The sequence below is a fragment of the Gossypium hirsutum genome, chromosome D03 (assembly GCF_007990345.1).
Source record: "Gossypium hirsutum isolate 1008001.06 chromosome D03, Gossypium_hirsutum_v2.1, whole genome shotgun sequence".
Taxonomy (NCBI): domain Eukaryota; kingdom Viridiplantae; phylum Streptophyta; class Magnoliopsida; order Malvales; family Malvaceae; genus Gossypium; species Gossypium hirsutum.
This window is the reverse complement of record NC_053439.1, coordinates 36518285-36533016: the sequence shown is the minus strand read 5'-3', so window position 1 is coordinate 36533016 and position 14732 is coordinate 36518285. Positions and strand designations below refer to the sequence as shown.

The following is a 14732-nucleotide window of genomic DNA, read 5'->3' as shown; positions in this document are numbered from 1 at the left end:
TCCTATTCTTATTGCTAATGATAGAGATAGAGCTCTCAGACAGTATGTTGTGCTAGTGTTTCATGAGCTTAATCCAGGTATTAGGAGACCCAAAATTGAGGCACAGTAATTCAAGCTGAAGCCAGTCATGCTCCAAATGCTTCAGACAGTGGGCCAATTCAGTGAAATGCTTATCGAAGATCCTCACCTTCACGTAAGATTGTTTATGGAGGTGAGTGATTCTTTCAAATTAGTTGCAGTACTTGAAGATGCACTACGATTAAATTTGTTCCCATATTCACTAAGGGACAAAGCTTGAGTCTAGTTGAACTCATTTCCACCAAATTCCATTACCACATGGCAAGAGTTAGCAGAACGATTCCCTATGAAGTACTTCCCACCTAGCAAAAATGCTAACTTGAGGAATGAGATCACTACCTTCCAACAGATGGATGACAAGTCCTTGTATGAGGCATGAGAAAGGTTTAAAGAACTATTATGAAGATGCCCTCATCATGAAATCCAACTTTGCATCCAATTGGAGACGTTCTATAATGGTCTCAATGCTAACACGAGGATGGTAGTGGACACTTCTGCTAATGGCGCTCCCCATTCTAAGTCTTATAACGAGGCTTATGAAATCACCAAGAGGATTACCAGCAACAATTATCAATAGGCAACTAATAGGGCAGCATCAAGAAGACGATTCATTGGAGTACATTAAGTGGACACTCTCACTTCACTTAAATCTCAAGTATCCCCGATATCCTCAATGCCTAAAAAATTTACTACTAATGTGTTTAATAATTTTTCAGCTCAACCACCAAATCAATTCGAAAATGTAGCCTATGTTTATTGTGGGGAAGGACACTTGTTTGAAGAATGCCCGCCAAAACCAGAATCGAGGAAGGCAAGGAATGCAATCTAATTTTTATAACCCATCTTGGTGACACCACCCTAATTTCTTTTGGAGTAACCAAGAGGCTGAACCCAATAACACTTATGCAAAACCTAGACTGACCTAGCAACCCATCTGTACTTAACAAGTTCAGAAACAACCATAAGCTGAACCTTCCAATGGCTTAGAAAACTTGTTGAATGCATACATAGCAAAAAATAATGCCTTGATCCAAAGCCAAGTAGCCATATTGAAAAACCTGGAAAGCCAAATGGGCCAACTTGCAAGTGAACTTAGGAACCGACCACAAGGTGCTTTTCCTAATGATACAGAGAACCCGAGAAATCTGAGGAAAAAGAATTGTAAAGAATTGACACTAATGAGAAGAAAGACAATAGAGCCTAACATTGTTGAAGTTAAAGAAAAAGAAGTTGATGCTTAAGATAAAGTGAAAGTTCAACCAAGTGTTTAAATCCCAGCTTCACCGGAACCAGAATCTACAAAACCCAATAAAGTAACTCTAAACTAGTCAATTTTGATAAACTTACAACTTTGATGCAGAATTGCCACAAAAGATGAATCAGCTAGTTCAAGTTAAGAATCCTCCACCACCCTACATTCAAAGACTTCAGAAGCAGAAACAGGAAGTTCAGTTCAAGAAATTCCTAGACGTACTCAAGCAACTTTATATCAACATTCCATTGATAGAAGCTCTTGAGTAGATGCCAAACTACGTCAAATTTATGAAGGATATCCTATCTAACAAACTAAGAATTGGAGAGCTTGAGAAGGAAGCCCTGATGAACGAATGTAGTGCATACCTTCAAAATAAACTACCCCCAAAGATGAAGGACCCTGGATGTTTTACCATACCTTACAACATTGGAGCCACTTATTTTGGTAAGGGATTATGTGATTTGGGTGCAAGCATCAACTTGATGCCCTTGTCCATATTTAGAAAATTGGGGATAGGTGAAGCTAGACCAACTACGATTACACTTTAGTTAGCAGATTGATCCTTAGCATATCTAGAAGGAAAAATCGAAGATGTATTGGTACATGTAGACAAATTTATTTTTCCTACTGACTTTGTTATTTTAAACTTTGAACCAGATAAAGAGTTACCAATCATCCTAGGAAGGTCTTTCTTACCAACTAGCAGGACCCTTATTGATGTACAGAAGGGTGAGCTTACTATGCATGTTCAAGATGATCAGGTAACTTTTAATGGTTTTAAGCCTATGCAATTCCTTGACACAATTGATGATTGTTTTGTAGTATCTAAGTTGTAGGATTTAGTTGTAGAATGGGAACTCAACTTTGTTGAGGACCAATTGGAACAATTTTTGATGTCAGACCCTCCAAGTGATGAAGATGGGGAGGAAAACTTAGCTTTGCTAGAAGCTAACTAGAAGAGATTTAATCTACAATCCCGTTTTGAATATTTGGAATTAGAAAGCAGAGATTAAGTTCAACCAAAATTATCGATCGAAGAGTGACATAACTTAGAACTTAAGGTACTACCCTTGCACTTAAAATATGTTTATTTAGGTAACTATTTGACTTTGCCTGTGATTGTTTCAATAGAGTTAACTAAAGAGTAGGAAGAGAAACTTATCTTAATGCTGAAACAATTCAAGAAGGCTATCAGATGGACCGTAGTTGATATCTGTGGTATTAGTCCATCTGTTTGCATACATAAAATTATCCTGGAATATGGTGAGAAAGGGACGATTGATGGACAATGAAGACTGAACCCCATTATGAAGGACGTGGTAAAGAAAGAGATCATAAAGCGGTTAGATGTGGGTATCATTTATCCCATCTCTGACAGTTCATGGGTAAGTCCGGTCCAGTGCGTGCCAAAGACAGGAGGCATTATTGTCGTTGAGAACGAAAGTAATGAGTTAATATGAACTAGAATAGTTACGAGATGGAGATTTTGCATAGATTACTGAAAGTTAAACAAGGTGACTAGGAAATATCATTTTCCTTTGCAATTCTTACAGCAGATGTTGGATAGACCTGCGGGGCGAGACGATTATTGTTTTCTCAATGGTTAATCAGGGTACAATCAGATCTGAGTAGCATCAGAGGATCAACACAAAACAACATTCACATGCTTGTACGATACATTTGCATTTAGACATATGCAAATTTGTTTATGTAATGCACTTGCTACATTTCAAAGATGTATGATGGCTATTTTCACTGACATAGTATAGAAGTATTCGAAAATTTTCATGGACGATTTTTCAGTGTTTGGAGACACTTATGATGATTGCATAGCCAATTTAGCCAAGGAGCTAAGGCGGTGTGAAGAAACAAACCTTGTACTTGTAAACTCGAAATTATATACGATTTTTCTATATAGTTTTTCCACCTTTTTACTTAATAAATGTGTTAATCTTGAATAATTTTTATTAAAATAAGTGAATTTTACTTAATTATTAATACTGGACTTGAATTTATAAAGTATGTGAAATTATGCTTAATTACATTATTTTTGTACATATTTTATATTATTTCATGCTAATTTATTAATATCTGATTTTTCACTATGTAGACCATTGACGATGTGATTAATATGAATGAAACATGGACATGTACAAATCAATTCATGTGGACGGCAAGACCATGCAAACTAGGTCATGAGGTTGATAATTTGACCTAGTAAAAGATGTACTAAAAAATGAACATGTCTAATTAATTATTGGACTAGGAAATCGTCCAACAAGGAGGAATTAAAGCCCAATTTCGGCAGAAGTAGATGGCTACCCAAAAACAAGCTTTGAGGTATTTAATTGAAGGTCCTTACAATTGGAAAATAATTAGAAATCAGCCTAACAACTTTACTCTTGAAACTGTCCACCCTATGGCAATTATTAGCCTTGGTTTGAATTCAAAATGAGGAGACTAAGTCATCTCCTTTTCCATGAGTTGTGGCCGACAATATGTGAGAGAAAAGGAAGGAATTTAAATTCTATTTTTGGAAAACTCTACCCCTTACCTTCACCTATAAATACCATACAAATCCCACTTCTCAAATCATCCCCTATCCCTCAACACTCATCTCTCTTTCATCATTCTATCTTATTTCCCTTTTCATTTCCCTTGCACAGCTACCATCTCCCTTTCCATCCTTTAGCCAATATAAGCTTTTTCAAAAGCATTCTTTGGCCGACCACCTTGAAACCCTTAGCAAAGAAGCATCAATCAGAACAGAAGAGCGCATCAGTCAGAATAGATCTGAAAGGCTGCTGAACTGAATAGAGTTTCCTCTTTCCTCTTGTTATTTATTTTAATTATATTTGCTTTGAGTTTATGTTTTTGAGATCAACTATGGTATTTTAAATCCTATTTCCTAGGATGAATATGTTAATTCAATAAGATTGACTTTATTCATGTTTAATATGTTTGGGCCTTAATCGATCATGTTTTCAATTAATATCATGATGCATTTCATTCATACGTGATTTGGTGCACTTAGAATAGCTGAGCGATCCTAACCAGACGACAACTAGTAAACACTTAATTGAAAATTGCAGTGCTTAATTTAGATCATTAAACCTGATTAAGTTGAGGTACATAATATCTTTAGTTAGCTCTATTAGCTTACATAGTTTTTAGGTTTATGTGATTAAACTGTTGCAAACGTAAATGTCCCTATGACCTCGCATAAGTACTAAGAAACCCTTAGTCTAATATGATTAATAAAATGCATATTTCACTAAGTAAAAGATTTGAGAGGACTTAATTTGGTTTCCAAGCTCATGAAAGATCGAGTCGACATGGAATTATTTTCGAATATTGTTAAACATGATAAAGTAAATTTAATTGATTAATATAATTATCCTATCCCATTTAATGTTGATTGTTTTTGTTGCTAAAGTCATTCATTCATACATTTAGGTAAAATTCATCTAGATTAAAATTGCATTCGGGATCACTCTTTGCATCTAGTTAATTTCACTTAGTCTAAACATCATCATTCAAATTATTGTGTTTTTATACCAAATTGTGAATTTATAATTTTACAAATAATCAATCAACATGCACATTCCATGTGGAGACAATAACTCATTTTACTTGCTTATTATGTAAACAACTATGTACACTTGCACAAACCACGTTACAGTACTCAATTGGGAAAAGTGTCATTTCATGGTACGAGAAGGTATTGTTTTGGGGCACCGAATAAAAAGACATGAAATCAAGGTAGATAAAGCAAAGGTAGAGGTTATTGAGAAACTCTCACCTCCAAAATTTGTAAAGGGTGTTAGGAGCTTTTTGAGACATGCCGGTTTCCATCGAAGATTCATTAAGGACGTCTCCAAAATTGCTAAACCCTTATGCAAATAATTGGAGAATGGCATGAAATTCAACTTTGATGAAGAATGCTTAAAAGCTTTTAATGTTCTGAAGAATCGATTAGTTTCGGCACCCATTATTGTCACACAGGATTGAGATTTTCCATTTGATTTAACGTGTGACGAAAGTGACTTCGCAATAGGATTTGTGATGGGCCAACGGAGGAACAAAATTTTCATCCCATCTACCACGCAAGTCAGACTTTGATGGGAGCTCAATTGAACTATACGGTAACAAAAAAAATTACTTGCTATTGTATTTGCTCTTGACAAGTTTGGATCTTATCTTATAGGTACCAAAGTGATTGTCTATACGGGTCATTCAGTAATTAAATATTTACTTGCCAGTAAAGATGCCAAGCCGAGATTGATCCGATGGGTACTTCTACTCCAAGAATTTGATCTAGAAATTCATGATCGAAAAGGGGTAGAAAACCAAGTAGTAGATCACTTATCCAGGTTGGAGCCACAAAAAGGAACTTCATCTCTTGTACCCATCCAGGATACATTTCCAGACGGGCACATACTTAAGGTAAATCATGTCCATAACACCCCTTAGTTTGCTGGTTCTGCTAATTATTTAGCTTGTGGTTAGATGCCGATTGATAATACATATCAATAAAAGAAAAAATTTCTTCACGATGTCAAGTACTATTTCTAGGAAAAGCCATATATGTTAAAAAAGTACGCAGATCATGATCAGGAGATGCGTGGTAAAAAATGAGGTGCATAAGATTTTATATCATTGTCACACAGCTCTGAGTGGGGGACACTTCGAAGGTACACATATTGTGGACAAAGTACTACAAGCCAGATTGTAACACCCCTAACCCGTATTCGTCGTCAGAATAGGGTTATGGAGCATTACTTGAGTTCACAATTCAAACGGATAGAAATTTCAAAAATTTGATATCATATCTATGAATATATTAAAACCAATTCAAATGATTCATATTGTCCCTTATACGAGCCCTCGAGGCCCTAAACATGTGATAGAAGCAAGTTGGGACTAAATCGAAAACTTAGAGAATTTTTCAGAAAATAATGAAAATTTTCAACACTGCAGGGGTCACATGACCATGTGGCTAGGCCATGTGAGTGTCTCAGGCCATATGGCCATTCGAAGTAGGGACACATGGTCGTGTGGTAGCCCGTGACAGTGCCCATGTAACTCACTGACTTGGGTCACACAGCCAAGCCACATGCCCGTTTGCCAGGCCGTGTACCCTTTGAAGTAACCCCACACGCCCATGTGCCAGGTCGTGTGCTAGTCCGTGTAACAGCCTGACTTGCAACCCTTTGCCCATGTAACTCACTGACTTGGGTCACACAGCCAAGCCACATGCCCGTTTGCCAGGCCGTGTACCCTTTGAAGTAACCCCACACGCCCATGTGCCAGGTCGTGTGCTAGTCCATGTAACAGCCTGACTTGCAACCCTTTGAAAGATACAAGAGACACACGGCCATGTTGCTTGGCCGTGAGTCACACACGGTTGAGACACACGCCCATGTCTCTACTCATGTGGACGAAAATAGGTCATTTTACAAGCCATTTTTCTCACCCAATTTGGCATGTACCTACACACAACATTGCATATACTTACAAGCTATAACAAGGCATCCAAATCAAGCATAAACAAGTTATATACATATGCTGTAATATCATACAACGAATATGTCCTTAGGCACCTCAAATGACAATATACAAACATGTATAATCATGTACTCATTTTGGTCAAAATGATTAACTAATTTCCAACTAGATTTACATCAATTCATGCCATTTAGTTTACTTACCAAAACTTCTCAATTGGTACCAAATATGCCATTTTAAGCTAGCACCAAATCACCATATAAGTCATGTACACTATAGTACCAATTCACCACAAATTCATCATATCCAAAACACATTTAAGTATCATTTTACCTTTCATTATTCAATCACAAAACAAGCCACACATCAACCATGTTAATGCTACTTATATACATACCAAAATATGTCAAAACACAAGCCAAATCAGATGGCCATATTCACAACAAAACATATAGGCCAACATTAGCCAAAATACCTATACATGTCATTATAACCAAAATTAAACAACTAAATGTACCAAAAGAGCCGATGGATAGTGTGATATAACTCCGACAAGCTTCCAACCCGAATGAGCTTTCGATTCACTGTAAAACATGAAAAAACAACACAAAGTAAGCATTTAAGCTTAGTAAGTTCGTATAACATGGAACTTAACTTACCATATGGTCATATAATAGGTAAGTAAACAAGCATATCCCAATACAATTTGGCCAAATGCCTAATCACATATACACCAACCATGTTAGCCATGTAATTACCTATATAAGCCAATAAACATAAATGAACATAGCCATTGATCAAATTTCATATATATGTATCATCCATTTTATTTTTCATGTAGAATCATGTGTTCCTGTAATAGTCCGTATCAAACTCTTACCATTTCATATCAGAATATTGCCCGTTGAACCGTTTAGAATATCATTGGATACCCAGGATAGCTCACACATAGTGTGCTAGCTCATATAACTGTAATCCATCAATTCATGTATATGTATGCTCATACGAGCTATGAATTGGTATGCTCACTCGAGCTGTAGATCGGTATGCTCTCACGAGCTATAAATCAGTATGCTCACACGAGCTGTGGGTCGGAACGTAGCTACACAATGCTGCTCACATGAGTTTTAGAGTATCTGCAACACATGCATGACCTCAGCCATCGTTAGGAAGTTCAGGACCAGTACTCAAATCATGTAAACCCTAATGGCATGTCATTTGTATCCTACAAATTCCAAAGGTTCAAACGAGACTCCGTATTTTTCTAACTTTGCTGGATATGCAACCATGTATATTTAGAACAATTCACAATTCATAAATAATTCAATATAACACATATAAACACAATTTAATCACACAAACTTACCTCGACGAGTATACGTAAATACAAAAATGATTAATCGTAGACTTTCTCTTTGCCTGATCTAAAGTCGTACGAGGTCTGTCTTGATCTATACAGATAAATTTAACTCAGTTTAATATATAATTCATTCAATTTAGCCCAAAAATAAATTGTGGTAAAATTACCATTTTGCCCCTATACTATTAATTCCTTTGCAATTTAGTCCATAGCTCTTAAAAATAGAAATTCATGAAATTCCACCACAACCCACTATAGCTAAATATCAATTAGGTCCCTAGAAAGCCTTATATTTTATTTTTTCACAAATTAACCACGTAAAAATTTCTATTTTTGAATTTAGTCAATAATTGACAATTTCATCAAAAATTCATTTACAAAAGTTGTTTATCTAACAACAACCATCCATTTTCTAAGATCAAACTTAAAACTCATATACATGCATCAATGGTAAAACCATAATAGTTTAAAATTTTCACAATTTAGTACCCGAGCTAGCTAGATTAAGCTACAATGATCCCGAAAACATATAAATCATAAAAAAATAAGACAAAAATGTATACCTAATCAAGAAATCAAAGTGGCCAAACCCTAGCTCAACAATGGCTCCTTTTCTCTTCAAAATTCGGTTCAAGATAGAAAATAAAGTTGAAAGTTTAATTTTGTTTTGTTTATTTTGTCGTTGTTTGCTAAATTACATAATTAACCTTTAAAAACATTATTAATTACACAAAATGCCAAACCATCATATTCCACTATCATATAAATGGTATAATTACCATATAAGGACTCATACCTTAAGGTTCTATGGCTATTTAATACCTTTAGCTACTAGAACTCAACTCTTGTACTTTACGCGATTTAGTCCTTTTTATCAAATTGAGCATGTAAATGGTAAAATTTCTTAACAAAATTTTTATACGGTATTACTATCATGTTGTAGGAAATAAAATAATAATAGAATAAATTTTTCAGCTTCAGATTTGTGGTTCTAAAAGCACTGTTCTGATTTCACTAAAAACGGGCTGTTACACGGATTCTTTTGGCCAACGCTATTCAAAGATGCGTATGCCTACGTAAATAGTTGTAATCAATGCCAAAGGATTGGAAACATCACCAACAGAAATGAGATGCCCCAAACAAACATTATTGAGGTAGAATTATTCAATGTTTGGGGTGTTGACTTTCTTGGTCCATTCCCTCATTCCTTTGGTCACATGTATATATTGGTAGTAGTAGACTACGTATCTAAGTGGGTTGAGGTCGAGGCATATCTGACGAGCAATGGAAAGGTTGTGATGAATTTTTTTTAGAAACATATGTTCACAAGGTTTGGAACTCCTAAGGCTATCATCAGTGATGAGGGGTCCCATTTTATGAATAAATGGTTGAAATGGTTGCGCGATAGACATGGAGTGAAGCACAAGGTTGCCATAGCTTACCATCCCCGGAAGAATGGACAAGCTAAATTGGTGATTAAATAGATAAAAGGTAAACTCGAGAAGGTAGTTTGTCTAAAGTGATTAGATTGGTCCAAAAGACTGGATGACACTTTATGGGCCTACAGGACAGCATACAAGACACCTTTAGGGATGCCTCCTTATTGATTGCTCTTTGAGAAAGCATGTCATTTGCCATTGGAGCTAGAACATAAAGCTTACTGAGCTTTCCAATAGCTCAACTTAGATCTCAATCTTGCTAAAGGGAAATAGATGCTTCAACTTAACAAGTGAGAAGAGTTTCCAATGTACATTATAAGAAAATGCCAAACTATTCAATGAGAGACTAAAAAGATGGCTTGACAAGCACATTCGAGTTTGAAATTTTAAAGTAGGTCAGAAAGTCTTGTTTTTCAATTCTAGATTAAGGTTCTTTTCAAGTAAGTTAAAATCACATTGGTTCGGTCCATGCACTATTCATCAAGTCTTCCCATACTGGGTTGTTGAACTTAATGGTAGGGGAGGTAATTTCAGAGTTAACGCTCAACGCTTGAAACATTATTGGGGAGATAAAATCAAGCGAGATAAAACCTTGTTCATTTTATCAGATACTTAAATTGTTATTTCTCTTTTAAATAAATGGCTTAGGTTATATTTTTTGGATTAGTATGTTAAAATAAATTCTGTCTAGGAGATTGGAACTTAAGCGGGACCGCTTGTGACCCCTCCAATCTTTCCTGGGAATTGATTTTAACATAATTTTCCAATAAAATGTTTTCTAAGTGAAAAAGAATAAATTTTTAGTTCTTCAAAGGGTCAATTTAGATCCAAGTTTTAGTTTGCAGCTCAAATTTGAAATTATCTTTAAATCCAAGGACTTAATTGAATTATTTGCAAAAATTGACTATTCTTTTTGTAAATATTAAAATTAGCTATCTTTTTCTGTAAATATTTTAAAAACAGCTAAAATAAAGATTTTTAATTCCTTTTTAATAAATAAGATGATAATAACTAATATATAATTATATTTTATATAATATATATTAATTGTTATCAACAAACTTTGTATAGGATTAGAATTATTTAATAATTTATTTAAGATTTTTTATTTTTTAATAAATAAGATAATACCAAGTAATATATTTATATACTTTATAAAATATATTAAGTGTTATTATCTTTAAATAAGATTAGGAGTTATAATATTTTTTTATTATTTCCTTTAAGGGTTTGAGTTGAATTCCCCCATACCCACACTATAAATACCAACTTCCCGTTCACCTTCTCTACCATCATCCTCAACATCATCCACCCCCTAAGGCATCTAGGGCCGCAACCCCTATCAATCTTTATGGAAACTATCGACTGCACCACTAGCAGTGGCACCGACCAGCAGCCACCATCGCTCGTGCATGTTTCCTGGCGCACCTGTCTGCGCACACAACCTATACATTTCGCAGCTCACGCCTGCCACTGCTAGCACACTAGCCTTGCATTGTGCCTTGCTCTACTGCTACTCCCTAACCGTCGTACCCTACTTCTTGTCCCTAGTGCACACATATCCTTTGTATTACATACAGTAACAACAAGTCCTTGTTTCCTTTGCACCACACCACCACCGAAACATGCCACAACCATCAAATACACCAATCTATCACCCTCCAACCAACCCTAAAATCGACATTATTAGCTTCATATTATATTTAGATTATTAAGTTCTTAATCTTTAGACAAAGGTGGTAAGAAAAGTTTTCTCCTAAATTTTTATTTAATTTAATTATTTATCATTTCAATTTCTTGAATTGTTAAATTTTTATGTTAATTAATTTTTGGGAAAAGTATTATTTGTTTCCATCTTATGTGTAGGCTAATCATGGCTTGCAAAAGAGCTCATGCCTCTGTCCAAGTTGAAGAATTAAAAAAAACAAATTCCACTATGAAAAAGCCAAAACGAGATATGACAACATTTTTAAAAATCAACAAATGCTCCTAGAAAAAGGCTTTGTATTGAAAGAAAGCAACTATACTAATTTCATGGAGAGCATTCGACAAGTTGCTGAAGCTTTAAATTGGGAAATGTTTTATGAGAAAAGACCAAGTGGAGATAAAGAGTTAGTTCTTGAATTTTATGCGAATTTGACCTCAAGTGAATTAGTAGAATTCTCTATTCGAGGAATCAAGGTGCTAATAAATTCAAGAACTATTAATGAATTTATTGATTTACCTAATTTTGAAGACAGCGAATATTCTTGCTTAATGAAAAATATTTTGGATAAAAAATTGCAAGAAATTCTCAAGGAACTTACAGTTTTGAGATCTAAATGGACAGCCTCAAAGCACGAAACTCACACTCGTCGCAAAGAGCATTTGACACCATTAGCCAAGGTATGGTTTTATTTTGTTCGGTTCAGCCTTATGCCTATTTCACATGGGACTACAATTTCAGTATAACGAATGATCTTGTTTTACTCAATTATGATAGAAAAGACCATTGATGTGGGAAAAATCATTCTAAGAGAAATTCGAAATTGTGTCATTAGATGTTTTGGCCTAGCATACTTTCCCTTTTCGAAATTGTGTCATTAGATGTTTTGTGCTTGAAAGCTAAAATTCTTGCAAATATAAAGAAGACAGGTGTAATGCGTAGGTTTGTGCAAGTGTACAGAGTCGTTATTAAGTAATAAGTAAGTATCGAGTTATCGTCTCCACAGGAATTGTACTTGTGCTAAGTCACTTAATTTGTAAACTTATATTAACAATTTGGTAAATAAAAAACACAATATAGTTGAGAAGTGGTGATTAAAATATAATAAACTAAATGCAATGATCCCTAATGCAAATCATCCTAAGTATGCAAACTATATGAATGAAATAGATTTTAGTAAAGTTAAACACAATTTGCAAAAATTATAACATAAATAAATTAGGAAAATTACTTTAATTAAACTCAATTTATTATCAACATGTTTAATAACATTCGGAAAAACATGCCATGGCAACTCGATCTTTCATGAGTTTGGAAACCACATTAGATCCTTTCGGAATCCTTTACTTAGTAAATACGCATTTTACTGATCCTTATTTACTAAGGGTTTCTTAGCATTCGTGTGAGGTAACAGGGACGTGTTAGGTTTGAAACAATTTAATCACACAAATCTAAAAACTATGCAGATAACAGAGTTTGGTTAGAGATGTTATGCAACCTACAATTCAATCGGGTTAGGATATAAATTAAGCATGCACATTTCAATTATGCATCCATTAGCCGTCGTCTGGTTAAGATCGCTCAGCTAATTCAGGTGCATTTCAATCACGTATGAATGAAATACAGACTTGATTTTAATTGAAAACATGATCAATTGTGGCAAAAACATTATAAGCATGAATCAAATAAATATTATTTAATCAAAATAATCATCCTAGCTTAAATAAATTTAAGCTATCATTGTTGTAAACAAGAACAAAGAACATATAGAAAACATCTTTAAATTAAATTTAAAGAAAAGAAAGATTAAACCCAATTCAAAGTGGCTATCACCTAAGACTCTAACTGACGAGGCTCCTTTTCTTCTTTGCGTTGCTCCTTTGCTAACGGCTCTCTAGGGTGGCCAACCAAAGGTTCTTTAAGAGGCTTAATTGCTAAAATCCTTATGCAAGGATGATGAAGGTGACGTGAACCGGCTCAATGTTGTAGATTCGAGTCACTTTAGTTGCTCGATCATCGACGAGAAGATTCGATCAATATTGTATGAAAAAAATGGAGTTTGTTGAGTTATATGCTGAAGTAGGCAAGGTGGGTTCAAAAAGATGTGCTTGGTATATTAAAGGATAGGTTCGGTTTAATAAAGAAATAAATTTTTAAGTTGATAGATCTATGGAATGGAAGAATGAACTCAAGATTCAAGAATGATTCAATACTATCAAAGTATTGCCCCGAGACTAATATTGCTTAAGGTGAATTAGATGAAAGATAGAAATGGACCTTGACCCATTACCTATATAGAGGTAAGAACCAAAGGTATACAATATGGTCGAACGCCACACCGAGAGGGTTACAAGTTCAAAGAGTCGGGTTGACGCCACTAGCTAGCTAGATAAGTCAGAACTAGACTCAAACGAAAGAAGAGAGGAGGTAACCTCACAAGAACAAAAGTTCTATTAAGTTTTTAATAATCAAAATGTCTAACCTTTTTACAAAGATAAGTAAACTATTTATAGTCTACATATGATAGCCGAATGGACAAGTTTAAAGGCTAATTAATTCGGCTATAAATGAGTTAAATTAATTTAGAAAAATAATCTTCAAGATGCATGTCTAAATTCGGCTGAATGGAGCATAAATGGTCTTTTTCTTGATTAAGCAAACATAGGCTGGAATGTGGATGAATGAATGGGAGTCAATCAGCCTTGTCTAGATTCGGCCAAAGGCATAATGAGCATTGAAATGGTGGTGTTTGGTCGAATAGTGATGTGCCATAATGAGGGTCCATGAATAGCCTATGTGTGTGAACACTCCAACCAAATAGCCACTAGGTGTGAACACCAAGTGTGAACAGAATTGAAGTAGCCTTTGGAGACAATCGACCAAACTTGTGAATTAAATAAGCAACTAAATCTTGGCCGAATAATCGCCTAGAATACCAAAATAATCAGCCATCATTCGTTGTAGGTAACCATGCATGAATCCAGCTTGCAATAAACCTAGTCGTGCATGGACCTAGCTTTTAATGAGCCTCCACATTCGGCTGAACCTACATGAATCACAAACACATTAAATCTCAAAGTATATTCGGCTAAACTATACAAACAACATCAAGACATACTAAATGATAAATTAAAAGAAATTGACTAAAAACATAGCTAGTAATTAAATTCGGCTAGCTCAAAAGATGTGAAACAATAAATAAACTAATTTGAGCTAGGGAATTCAGTCATGAGCTGTAACAAGCTAAATTAATTAAAGCTAATATTTAGTTATTGTGAATATTAAAATAAACAAGCTGAAAATAATTTAAATTGAGCTTAAACAAGCTGATTTAAGCTCAAGTGAGCTGATTGGAGCTTAAATGAGCTTGCGGAGCTGGAATTGAGC

General features: G+C 34.8%; 1 non-coding gene across 1 annotated transcript; it reads right to left on the bottom strand.

Moving 5' to 3' along the window:
* Nucleotides 1–394: 394 nt before the first annotated feature.
* LOC121215850 (small nucleolar RNA R71) lies at nucleotides 395–501 on the bottom strand. Its single transcript, XR_005911818.1, has one exon. It is a non-coding gene; the product is annotated as a small nucleolar RNA R71 (small nucleolar RNA).
* Between the last annotated feature and the right edge of the window lie 14231 nt (nucleotides 502–14732).